This window comes from Arachis hypogaea, chromosome 9 (genome assembly GCF_003086295.3).
Source record: "Arachis hypogaea cultivar Tifrunner chromosome 9, arahy.Tifrunner.gnm2.J5K5, whole genome shotgun sequence".
Lineage (NCBI taxonomy): Eukaryota > Viridiplantae > Streptophyta > Magnoliopsida > Fabales > Fabaceae > Arachis > Arachis hypogaea.
The window spans coordinates 51,506,904-51,519,613 of record NC_092044.1 but is presented as its reverse complement, the minus strand read 5'-3'; the positions used below and the strand labels follow the sequence as shown (position 1 = coordinate 51,519,613).

General features: G+C 35.9%; 1 non-coding gene across 1 annotated transcript; it reads right to left on the bottom strand.

Annotated features, from left to right (window-relative positions):
- Positions 1–2,026: 2,026 nt before the first annotated feature.
- Positions 2,027–2,134, bottom strand: LOC112713691 (small nucleolar RNA R71). The gene has a single exon (XR_003158661.1). It is a non-coding gene; the product is annotated as a small nucleolar RNA R71 (small nucleolar RNA).
- Between the last annotated feature and the right edge of the window lie 10,576 nt (positions 2,135–12,710).

Here is a 12,710-nt window from a genome sequence, read left to right as displayed (position 1 = left end):
GGTTCATCTTGTTGCTCAGATTAGGTAATTTTCTATTCAAAAAGTTTTCAAAAATCTTTCAAAAAAATTTTTTCTTTGTTTTCGTTTTTTCTCAAAAAGTAATTTTTGAAAAATCCAAAAAAATTTATAAAATCATAAAAACCAAAAATATTTTTTGTTTCTTGTTTGAGTCTTGAATCAAATTTTAAGTTTGGTGTCAATTGTATTTTTTTTTAATTTATGCATTTTTTCGAAAAATTCATGCATTGCATTCTTCATGATCTTCAAGTTGTTCTTGATAAGTCTTCTTGTTTGATCTTCATATTTTCTTGTTTTGTGTTTTTTGTTGTTTTTCATATGCATTTTTGCATTCATAGTGTCTAAGCATTGAAAATTTCTAAGCTTGGTGTCTTGCATGTTTTTCCTTTCTTGAAAATTTTTCAAAAATAAGTCTTGATGTTCATCTTGATCTTCAAAGTGTTCTTGGTGTTCATCTTGACATTCATAGTGTTCTTGCATGTTTCCTTTGTTTTGATCTTAATTTTTTATGTTGTGAGTCATTTTTATGTTTTCTCTGTCATCATTAAAAATTTAAAAATAAAAAAATATCTTTTCCTTAATTCTCTCATAAATTTTGATATCTTAGGGCTGACTTAGTCAAAAAATTTTCAAAATAAGTTGTTTCTTGTTAGTCAAGTCAAGATTTCAATTTTAAAAATCTTATCTTTTCAAAATCTTTTTCAAAATCAAATCTTTTCTTTTTCCTTTTTTTATTTTCGAAAATTTTAAAATTGTTTTTCAAAATCCTTTTTCTTAATTTTATTTTATAAATTTCAAAAACTTTACTAACAACTAATGTGATTGATTCAAAAATTTGAAGTTTGTTACTTTCTTGTTAAGAAAGGTTCAATCTTTAAATTCTAGAATCATATCTTTTAGTTTCTTGTTAGTCAAGTAATTAATTTTAATTTTAAAAATCAAATATTTTTCAAAACAAATTTCAATCATATCTTTTTAAATCATATCTTTTTCAAAATTGATTTCAAAAATCTTTTCTAACTTCCTATCTTTTCAAAATTGAATTTCAAATCTTTTTCAACTAACTAATTGACTTTTTGTTTGTTTCACTATTTCTTATCTTTTCCAAAACCACCTAACTACTTTTCTCTTTCTAATTTTCAAAAATCACCCTAACTCTTTTTCAAAATACTTTTAATTAACTAATTGTTTCAAATTTTAATTTTAATTTTATTTCTTCTCTTAATTTTTGAAAATCAATAACCATTTTTCAAAAACAATTTTTGAAAACTCCTCTCTCTCATCTTCTTCTATTTATTTATTTAATTACTAACACTTCTCTTCATCTAAAAATTTGAACCCTCTCTTCTCCTTTGTGTTCGAATTTTTCTCCTCCTTCTTCTATTCTTTTCTTCTTCTACTCACATAAAGGAATCTCTATACTGTGACATAGAGAATTTCTCTTCTTTTCTGTTCTCTTCTTTTTCATATGAGCAGGAGCAAGGACAACGATATTCTTGTTGAAGTAGATCCTGAACCTGAAAGGACTCTGAAGAAGAAGCTAAGAGAAGCTAAAGCACAACAATCCAGAGAAAACCTTACAGAGAATCTCGAAAAAGAAAGAGACATGGCCGAACCCAATAACAATGGTGAAGGCGCAAGGAGGATGCTTGGTGATTATACTGCACCTACTTCCAATTTTTATGGAAGAAACATCTCAATCCCTGCCATTAGAGCAAACAATTTTGAGCTGAAGCCTCAACTAGTTGCACTAATGCAACAGAACTACAAGTTTCATGGACTTCCATCAAAAGATCCCTATCAGTTTTTAAATGAGTTCTTACAGATCTGTGATACTGTTAAGACTAATTGAGTAGATCCTGAAGTCTACAGGCTCATGCTTTTCCCTTTTGCTGTAAGAGACAGAGCTAGAACATGGTTGGACTCACAACCTAAAGATAGCATTGACTCTTGGGATAAGCTGGTCACGACCTTCTTGGCCAAGTTCTTTCCTCCTCAAAAGCTGAGCAAGCTTAGAGTGGATGTTCAGACCTTCAAGCAAAAAGATGGTGAATCCCTCTATGAAGCTTGGGAAAGATACAAGCAGTTGACCAAAAAGTGTCTTTCTGACATGCTTTCAGAGTGGACCATTTTGGATATATTATATGATGGTCTATCTGAGTTCTCTAAGATGTCACTGGACCATTCTGCAGGTGGATCTATTCACCTAAAGAAAATTCCTGCAGAAGCTCAAGAACTCATTGACATGGTTGCAAATAACCAATTCATGTACACCTCTGAGAGGAATCCTGTGAGTAATGGGACGCCACAGAAAAGGGGAGTTCTTGAAATTGATACTCTGAATGCCACATTGACTCAGAATAAAATGTTGACTCAGCAAGTCAACATGATTTCTCAGAGTCTGAATGGATGGAAAAATGCATCCAATAGTACTAAAGAGGCATCTTCTGAAGAAGAAGCTTATGATCCTGAGAACCCTGCAATGGAAGAGGTGAATTACATGGGTAAACCTTATGGAAACACCTATAATTCCTCATGGAGAAATCATCCAAATTTCTCATGGAAGGATTAACAAAAGCCTCAACAAGGCTTTAATAATGGTGGAAGAAATAGGCTTAGCAATAGCAAGCCTTTTCCATCATCTTCTCAGTAATAGACAGAGAATTCTGAGCAGAGCCCCTCTAGCTTAGCAAACATAGTCTCTGATCTATCTAAGGCCACTTTAAGTTTCATGAGTGAAACAAGGTCCTCCATTAGAAATTTGGAGGCACAAGTGGGCCAGCTGAGTAAGAAAATCACTGAAACTCCTCCTAGTACTCTCCCAAGCAATACAGAAGAGAATCCAAAAAGAGAGTGCAAGGCCATTGATATTATCAATATGGCCAAATCCAAAGAGGAAGGGGAGGACGTGAACCCCAATAAGGAAGACCTCATGGGACGTCCCCCAGACAGAAAGGAGTTCCCTATTGAGGACCTAAAGGAATCTGAGGCTCATATAGAGACCATAGAGATTCCATTAAACCTCCTTCTGCCATTTATGAGCTCTGAGAACTATTCATCCTCTAAAGAGAATGAAGATGTAACTGAAGAGCAAGTTGCTCAATATCTAGGAGCCATCATGAAGCTGAATACCAAGTTGTTTGGTAATGAGACTTGGGAAGATGAACCTCCCTTGCTCATTAGTGAACTAGATACATGGGTTCAGCAAACTCTGCCTCAAAAGAAACAAGATCCTGGTAAATTCTTAATACCCTGTACCATAGGCACCATGACCTTTGAGAAGGCTCTGTGTTACCTGGGGTCATGTATATATCTTATGCTACTCTCTGTAATGGAGAAACTGGGGATCTTTGTGGTACAAGCTGCAAGAATCTCATTAGAGATGGCAGACAAGTCAAAAAAATAAGCTTACAGATTAGTAGAGGACGTGTTAGTGAAGGTTAAAGACCTTTAAATCCCTGCTGATTTCATAATTTTAGACACTAGGAAGGATGAGAATGAATCCATCATTCTTGGAAGATCCTTCCTAGCCACAGCAAGAGCTGTGATTGATGTTGACAGAGGAGAGCTAGTCCTTCAATTGAATAGGGATTACCTTGTGTTTAAAGCTCAAGGATCTTCCTCTGCAACCATGGAAAAGAGGCACGATAAGCTTCTCTTAATACAGAGTCAAAAAAAGCCCCAACAGTCAAACTCTGAGTTTGGTGTTGGGATGCCACAACCAAACTCTAAGTTTGGTGTTGAACCCCCACATTCAAACTCTAAGTTTGGTGTTGGGAGGTCCCAACAATGCTCTGAATATCTGTGAAGCGACATGAGAGCTCACTGTCAAGCTATTGACATTAAAGAAGCACTTATTGAGAGGCAACCCAATTTTTATTTATCTATATTTCTATTATTCTTTTATGTTTTATTAGGTTTAAGATCATGTGGAGTCACAAAAAAATTGCAAAAATTAAAAACAAAAATAAAAAATAGTAGAAAAAAAAGCACACCCTGGAGGAAGAGCTTACTGGCGTTTAAAAGCCAATAAGGAGCATCTGGCTGGCGTTTAACGCCAAAACAGAGCATGAAGCTGGTGTTGAACGCCAGAAATAAGCAGCAGTCTGGCGTTCAAACACCAGGATTGCACCCTAGGAAAAGCTGGCGTTAAACGCCAGAAACAAGCATAGAGCTGGCGTTAAACACCAAAAACAGGCAGCAGTCTGGCGTTAAACGCCATGATTGCATACAGAGGGCATTTTACACGCCTAAAGGGTGCAGGGATGAGAAATCCTTGACACCTCAGGATCTGTGGACCCCACAGGATCCCCACCTATCACTTCCCTCTCTCTCACACCTTTTCATAACACTCTTCCCCAAACATCATTCACCAATCACCTCAATCACTCTTCTCCATCACCTTTTCAACACTCACATCCATCCACTCTTCCCCGTAAACCCCACCTACATTCAAATTCAAAATCTCTTGCCCACCCAAACCCACCCTAAATGACCAAACCCTAACCCCTCTCCCTCCCTTATATAAACCCCTTCTTCCTTCTTCATTTTCATACAACACTACCATCTATTCTCCCCCTTGGCCGAAACCTACACCACTCTCCCTCTCCTCCATCTCTTCTTTGTCTTCATCTATTCTTTCTACTTTTGCTCGAGGACGAGCAACATTCTAAGTTTAGTGTGGTAAAAGCATAGCTTTTTTTGTTTTTTCATAACCATTGATGGCACCTAAGGCCAGAGAAACCTCAAGAAAGAGGAAAGAGAAGGCAACTGCTTCCACCTTTGAGTCATGGAAGATGGAGAGATTCATCTCAAAAGCCCATCAAGACCACTTCTATGAAGTTGTGGCCAAGAAGAAGGTGATCCCCGAGGTCCCTTTCATGCTCAAGAAAAATGAGTATCCGGAGATCCGACATGAGATCTAAAGAAGAGGTTGGGAAGTTCTTACCAATCCCATTCAACAAGTCGAAATCTTAACGGTTCAAGAGTTCTATGCCAATGCATGGATCACTAGGAACCATGATCAAAGTATGAATCCAAATCCAAAGAATTATCTTACAATGGTTCGGGAGAAATGCCTAGATTTCCGTCCAGAAAATGTAAGGTTGGCATTCAACTTGCCTATGATGCAAGAAGATGCACGCCTCTACACTAGAAGGGTCAACCTTGATCAAAGGTTGGACCAAGTCCTCATGGACATATGTATGAAACGAGCTCAATGGAAAAGAGACTCAAAAGGCAAGCCGGTTCAATTGAGAAGACTGGACCTTATGCCTGTGGCTAGAGGATGGTTGGAGTTCATCCAACGCTACATCATCCCCACTAGCAACCAATCTGAAGTAACTGTGGATCAGGCCATCATGATCCATAGCATCATGATTGGAGAGGAAGTAGAAGTTCATGAAGTCATCTCACTAAAACTCTACAAAGTAGCCGAAAAGCCCTCCACCTTGGCAAGGCTAGCTTTTCCTCATCTCATTTGCCATCTATGCTACATAGCTGGAGTTGTCATAGAAGGAGACATCCTCATTGAAGAGGACAATCCCATCACTAAGAAAAGGATGGAGCAAACAAGAGAGCCCATTCATGGATCTCAAGAGACGCATGACGAAGCTCATCATCAAGAAATCCCTGAGATGCCTCAAGGGATGCATTTTCCTCCAAACAACTATTGGGAACAACTCAACACTTCTCTAGAAGGATTGAGTCATGACATGAACCAATTAAGGGTGGAACACCAAGAACACTCAGCAAAGCTGGGGACTTTAGCAAAGCTGAGTCACAATCTGAAAAGGTTCACCCAGTCATGTGTTTGTGGCATTTATGTATCCGCTGGTAATACTGGAAAACAAAGTGCTTAGGGCCACGGCCAAGACTCATAATAGTAGCTGTATTCAAGAATCAACATACTTAACTAGGACAATCAATAACACTATCTGAACTCTGAGTTCCTATGGATGCCAATCATTCTAAACTTCAAAGGATAAAGTGAGACGTCAAATTTGTTCAGAAGCAAAAAGCTAGAAGTCCCGCTCATCTAATTAGAACTAACATTCATTGATATTTTGCGATTTATAGTATATTCTCTTCTTTTATCCTATTTTATTTTCAGTTGCTTGGGGACAAGCAATAATTTAAGTTTGGTGTTGTGATGAGCGGATAATTTATACGCTTTTTGGCATTTTTAGGTAGTTTTTAGTAGGATCTAGTTAATTTTAGGGATGTTTTTATTAGTTTTTATGCAAAATTCACATTTCTAGACTTTACTATGAGTTTGTGTATTTTTCTGTCATTTCAGGTATTTTTTGGCTGAAATTGAGGGACCTGAGCAAAAATCTGATTTAGGCTGAAAAAGGACTGCTGATGTTGTTGGATTCTGACCTCCCTGCACTCAAAGTGAATTTTTCTAGAGCTACATAACTTCAAATGGCCCACTCCTAATTGCGTTGGAAAGTAGACATCCAGGGCTTTCCAGCAATATATAATGGTCCATACTTTGTTCGAGCTTAAATGACATAAACTAGCGTTCAACGCCAGTTCCATGCTGCATTTTGGAGTAAAACGCCAGAAACACGTCACAAACCAGAGTTAAACGCCAAAAACACGTTACAACTTGGTGTTTAACCCCAAGAGAAGCCTCTGCACATGTAAAGCTCAAGCTCAGCCCAAGCACACACCAAAGTGGGCCCCAGAAGTGGATTTCTGCACTTAGACTTATTTCTGTAAACCCTAGTAGCTAGTTTAGTATAAAGAGAACTTTTTACTATTCTTATCTTGTATTTTGATTTATCTTTAATCAGTGTATGCGATTTTAGACCTTCATGAGGGCCGGTCATTCGGCCATGCCTGGACCATCACTTATGTATTTTCAATGGTGGAGTTTCTACACACCATAGATTAAGGTGTGGAGCTCTGCTGTTCCTCGAGTATTAATGCAATTACTACTATTCTTCTATTCAATTCAGCTTATTCTTATTCTAAGACATTCGCTACACTTCAACATGATGAATGTGATGATCCGTGACACTTATCATCATTCTCACCTATGAACGCGTGCCTGACAACCACTCCCGTTCTACCTTAGATCGAGCGTGTGTCTCTTAGCCTCCATTCCGAAAGATCAGAGTCTTCGTGTTATAAGCTAGAATTATTGGCGGCCATTTCCGAGATCCAGAAAGTCTAAACCTTGTCTGTGGTATTCCGAGTAGGATCTGGAAGGGGATGACTGTGACGAGCTTCAAACTCGTGAGTGTTGGGCGTAGTGATAGACGCAAAAGAATCACTGGATTCTATTCCAACATGATCGAGAACCGACAGATGATTAGCCATGCTGTGACAGAGCATTTGGACCTTTTTCACTAAGAGGATGGGAAGTAGCCATTAACAACGGTGACGCCCTACATACAGCTTGCCATAGAAAGGAGTAAAAATGATTGGAGAAAAACAGTAGGAAAGCAGAGATTCAGAAGGGACAAAGCATCTCCATACGCTTATCTGAAATTCCCACTAATGATTTACATAAGTATCTCTATCTTTATTTTCTGTTTATTTATCCTTATATTCGAAAACCATCATAACCATTAGAATCCACCTGACTGAGATTTACAAGATGACCATAGCTTGCTTCATACCAACAATCTCCGTGGGATCGACCCTTACTCACGTAAGGTATTACTTGGACGACCCAGTGCACTTGCTGGTTAGTTGTGCGAAGTTGTGACAAAGTGTGATTCACGTTTAAGAGCTCCAAGTCTTTGGTGCCATTGTTGATGATCACAATTTCGTGCACCACATATATTCTTTGATTGTATTTCTATTTTATTTTTTATGTCTATGTTGTATCCCTTGCTAAGTTAGGTAAGAACTTAGTATGTTAAGAGTCCATGAAGTTTCCTAGATAAGTCAAGTTTAGGTTGAAGCTTGATTTGTCCTAGATAGAATTAGGTTGAAATATAGGGAATTGGTGTATGTAATATTTGATATGATAGTGAAAATTCCACCGTTATTGTGGTAGAAATTGGATGTAGTTTGCATCGCATGAGGCAACTGAACCAGGGGTTGTGTCATCTTTTTCTTCCCTGCACTGATTCTATTTTTCATGATTTATAGACAAAATAAAATTGTCTCCTGCATAATCTATCTCTCAGACAGAACAGAAGCTAAGTTACATTTTCTAGTTTCAGGCAAGATTAATCAAGTTTAAAAAAAGGTCACAGATTTAACCCCCTCTTCTCTAGGCCAGCCTAATTTCAAAAATCAAGTTTCACAGCTTGGAGGAAAGGTCTAATGGCTAATAACTTGGGTGCAAATACTGTGACCTACATTCTAACGGAGGGTCCGTCAAATAATAGGCCTCCTTTCTTTAATTGGAAGAATTATGCTTATTGGAAGGAAAGGATGAGGATTTTTGTTCAATTTATTGACTACAACATATGAAAAATCATTGTGAGTGGTCCTAAAGTTTCAACTAAGACAAGTTCTGATGGAGTGGTGACTCCAAAGGAAGAAGCCGAATGGAATGATGAAGATTAGAAGAAAGTCGAGTTAAATGCCAAAGCCATCAACTTGATGCATTGTGCTATCAACTTTGAGGAATATAGGAAGGTATCTAGATGTAAGACGACAAAGGAGATTTTTAGGATAAAATCCAAGTCACAGAAGAAAGTACCAAACAAGTCAAAAAAACAAGGATTGATATGCTGCGAAAAAAGTTTGAAATATTTTCCCTGAAGGATGGAGAAAATATTGATGAGATGTTTGAGAGATTCTCAATCATCATAAACAGCTTGCATGCTATGAGCATGACCCACAGTAAACAAACCCTTGTGAGAAAAGTTCTTAGAAGCCTTATAAAAGATTAAGAAACAAAAGCTACTATCCTAGCCAAGAGCAACAACCTAAGTCCTTTAACCTATGATGAGTTGAGAGTCAAACTTCTAGCATATGAAACCACAAACACCAGTTATGACACAAAAAAGAAAGGAGTGGCCCTAAAAGCAAAATTTGAATCATTGGACGATGAATCTAATTATAGTTTTTCGAATGATGAAATTTTTTTTTCTAGGAGATTGAGGTAAGTACAATGGATCAAGTTCAAAGGAGAAAAAGAAAGATCTAAGCAAAGTCATATGTCATCATTGCAAAGAGGCAGGTCACTTCAAATACAATTGCCCAAAGCTCAAAAAGGAAGACAAGGCGAAGAAAGAAAAGAAGAAGGTGCTCATGGCTTCATGGGAGGATATAAAGAATCATTCGGATGAGGATGAAGACTCCAAATATGAAGCACAAATCTATTTTATGGCTGGTCATGATCAATTAGATGAGGTAAATTATTTTGACTTGTCCATTGAAGATTTGCATGTTATTATTAATGATCTCACTTACTATTCTGAAAAATTGTTGAATAAATATAATAAATGCAAATCTAAAAATAAAACTTTGAAAACAGAAAATGATTTTTTGAAAGAAAAAGTGAAGAAAATCGAATGTGCTATGGATCTTGTTAAAGAAAATAGATTTTTAAAATCTGAAATTGAAAAGTTCAAAGGAAAGCACATTATTGACCCTTCTCAAGAACTCGTTGCTGAAAATGAAAGATCGAATACAATGATTAAAAGTTTGAATAATGATTTAGCAAAATTTGTACATAGTTCAAGCAACTTGGACAAATTACTTGCTAATCAAAGACCATTATTTGAAAAATCAGGTTTGGGTTATGTATCTAAAAATGATATAGATTTTGAAAAACCCTATTTACTAAAATTATGGCATCATCTTCAGAAACAAAACCCTCATTTGATAATTCTGGTCTTGGGTATTTCTCTAACAATGATGCTGCTTTTGAAAAACCATATTTTGATAAAAACGCATCATCATCAAAAACCAAATCTATTTCAAAATTTATGGTCTCGGTTATATTGCAAAAACTGGGGCAATTGCGAAAAATCAATTTTTTTAAAAAAATACACATTTTTCAAAAAGCAGAAAATTTCAAGCTTTTAATCACCATTAGCTTCACACCTTTAATCACTTTCAACATCATGCATCCAGAAATCATTGTTCTACTTGCAATAAACATGGTCATTCTTTATCTCAATGTTTTATTGTCAAAATAGTTGTGGAAAACAAAATATACAAGGTCATTTGTGATTTCAATGATCTTTGACAACCAAGATGGATTAACTTCAAAGGATCCAACTTATTTTAGATACCTAAGGTTACTTGAGAGTGTGTGCAGATTTGCCTAGCATCCAAGAAGAAGAAAGACATGTGGTACTTGGATAGCGGATGTTCTAGGCACATGACGAGAAAGTCAACATTCTTTGTCAAACCCAACATGTATAATGGAAGATTTGTGACTTTTGGTGATGACGGTAAAGGTAAAATTATTGCTATTAGAAAGGTAGGTAAAGATCTCTCTACTTTTGAGTATTAGCCAATTGTGTGATCTTGGTTACTTGGTAATTTTCAAAAGATTAGAATGCCTTGTTGTGAATGAAAATTTTGATAAAGTTTTATTTGTGGCAAAATGTTGTGATAATGTGTATGACCTCACTCTAGATGAGCTTAAGAATCAAAATGTAGTTTGTTTTCACTCAAAAGAATCTGAAAAACAGTTATGGCATAAAATATTGGGCCATGCTAGCATGTTTCAAATTAACAAGTTTGTTAAAAGGGATTTAGTGAAAGGTCTTCCTAAAACAAGTTTGACAAAGACATCACTTGTGATGCATGTCAAATGGGAAAACAAACAAAGAGTTTTTCAAACCAATGGGAGATATTTCTACTAAAAGACCTCTTGAATTGCTACATGTTGATCTCTTTAGTCCAACTAGAACTCAAAATCTAGGTGGAAATTTCTAAAAAACTATGCTCAAGAGTTCATCATTGGGGATCTCTCACAAGGTGTCACCACAAGATCCACTTCAAGAAGGGCTTTGGAAGAAAATAATTTGGCGTTTCTTTCTCAAATAAGTTTGGACACTTATTCCAAATCCAATTGGAAAGAAAGTGACGGATACTAAGTGGATTTTTAGGAACAAATTGGGTGAAGATGGAAGCATATCAAGTAAAAAAGCAAGATTGGTGGCTCAAGGATATGACCAAGAAGAAGGAATATATTTTGACAAATTTTTTACACCAGTGACCCGAATGGAAGCAATAAGGCTTCTCCTTGCATATGCTGCCATTGTGGCTTTAAGCTTTTTCAAATAGATGTGAAATGTGCCTTCTAATGTATGTGACTCAACCTCCTGGTTTTGAAAATAAAGAATTTCAAATCATGTTTTCAAGCTTTCTAAAGTACTCTATGGTTTAATGCATGCTCCAAGAGCTTGATATGAAAGACTTAGTTCTCTCTTTTTTGAGAAATGTTTTTCAAAGAGGCACTACAGATACTACTCTTTTCATTAAGAATTCTAATGATTCTTTCATCCTAGTTCAAATTTATATTGATGACATAATTTTTGGCTCAGCTAATGAATCACTTTGTGCTGATTTTGGTAGACTCATGACTAGTGAATTTGACATGAGTATGATGGGTAAACCTAACTTCGTCCTTGGGCTTCAAATAAAACAAACTCCTAATAGAACTTTTATTCACCTAGAGAAGTATGCCAATGAACTAGTTAAGAAGTTTGGAATAGAGAATGCCAAACCCATGGACACTTTCATGCACCCAAACTCATGGTTGGAAAAGGGTGAAACTGAGAAAGATGTTGATGAGACTAGGTATGAGAGATAATATGTTCTCTAAGGTATTTAAAATCCTTTAAACTTGACATTGTGTAAAGTGTTGGAATGTGTTCAAGATTCCAATCACAATCAAAAGAGTTATATCTTTCTATAGTTAAAAGAATCATTATATATGTTCATGGCACATCCAACTTTGGTTTATGGTATCCTAGGTTTGATGATTTTTCTGCAATTGGTTATTGTGATGCAAATTTTGCTGGAGATAGATTTGATAGGAGAAGTACTTTTGGTATTTACTGTTTTCTGCACAGTTCTTTGAATGTGTGGTCAAGCCGAATATATTGCTGCTTCATCTTGTTGTTCCCAATTGTTATAGTTGAAAACTCCGTTAGATTATTACAAATTAAATGTTGATAATATTCCCTTATTTTGTGATAGCATAAGTGCCATTAATATTTTCAAAAATCCTATTTTGCATTTAAGAACAAAACATATTGAAGTGAGATTTCACTCAATAAGGGAACATGTTCAAAAGAAAAAATATATATTCAATTTGTTAAATCAGAGGAACAACAAGCAGATATATTCACTAAATCCTTGGTTAAAGATATGTTCTGCAAATTAAGAACAAGTCTAGGCATAATTAGTTTTGAATTCTTGTTTTAACTTTGTTGATGTATTGTTTGAAGTTTTTGTATCTTAGGTCGGGATGAGACATTTCTGGGAATGTGAAGAGCTTTCATCAACAGAATGCTGTATATGGTCTTTAATTTTAAATGGATTTCATGTCGGCCAACCTTTTCTTCAGATATTAAGTGATCCATTGTGTTTCCTTAAAAACAACCCTTTGGGCCAAATAAGAGTTGGTTTTTGTGTAAGTGGGCCTCATTGGTTTTGTTATACATTGAAAATTTTTGTTTTGTCTTTTCTACACTTAATATTTTATTTTAATAAAATATTTTTTCAGCCAAAGGTTAAATATTTTCAAATCAAGTACT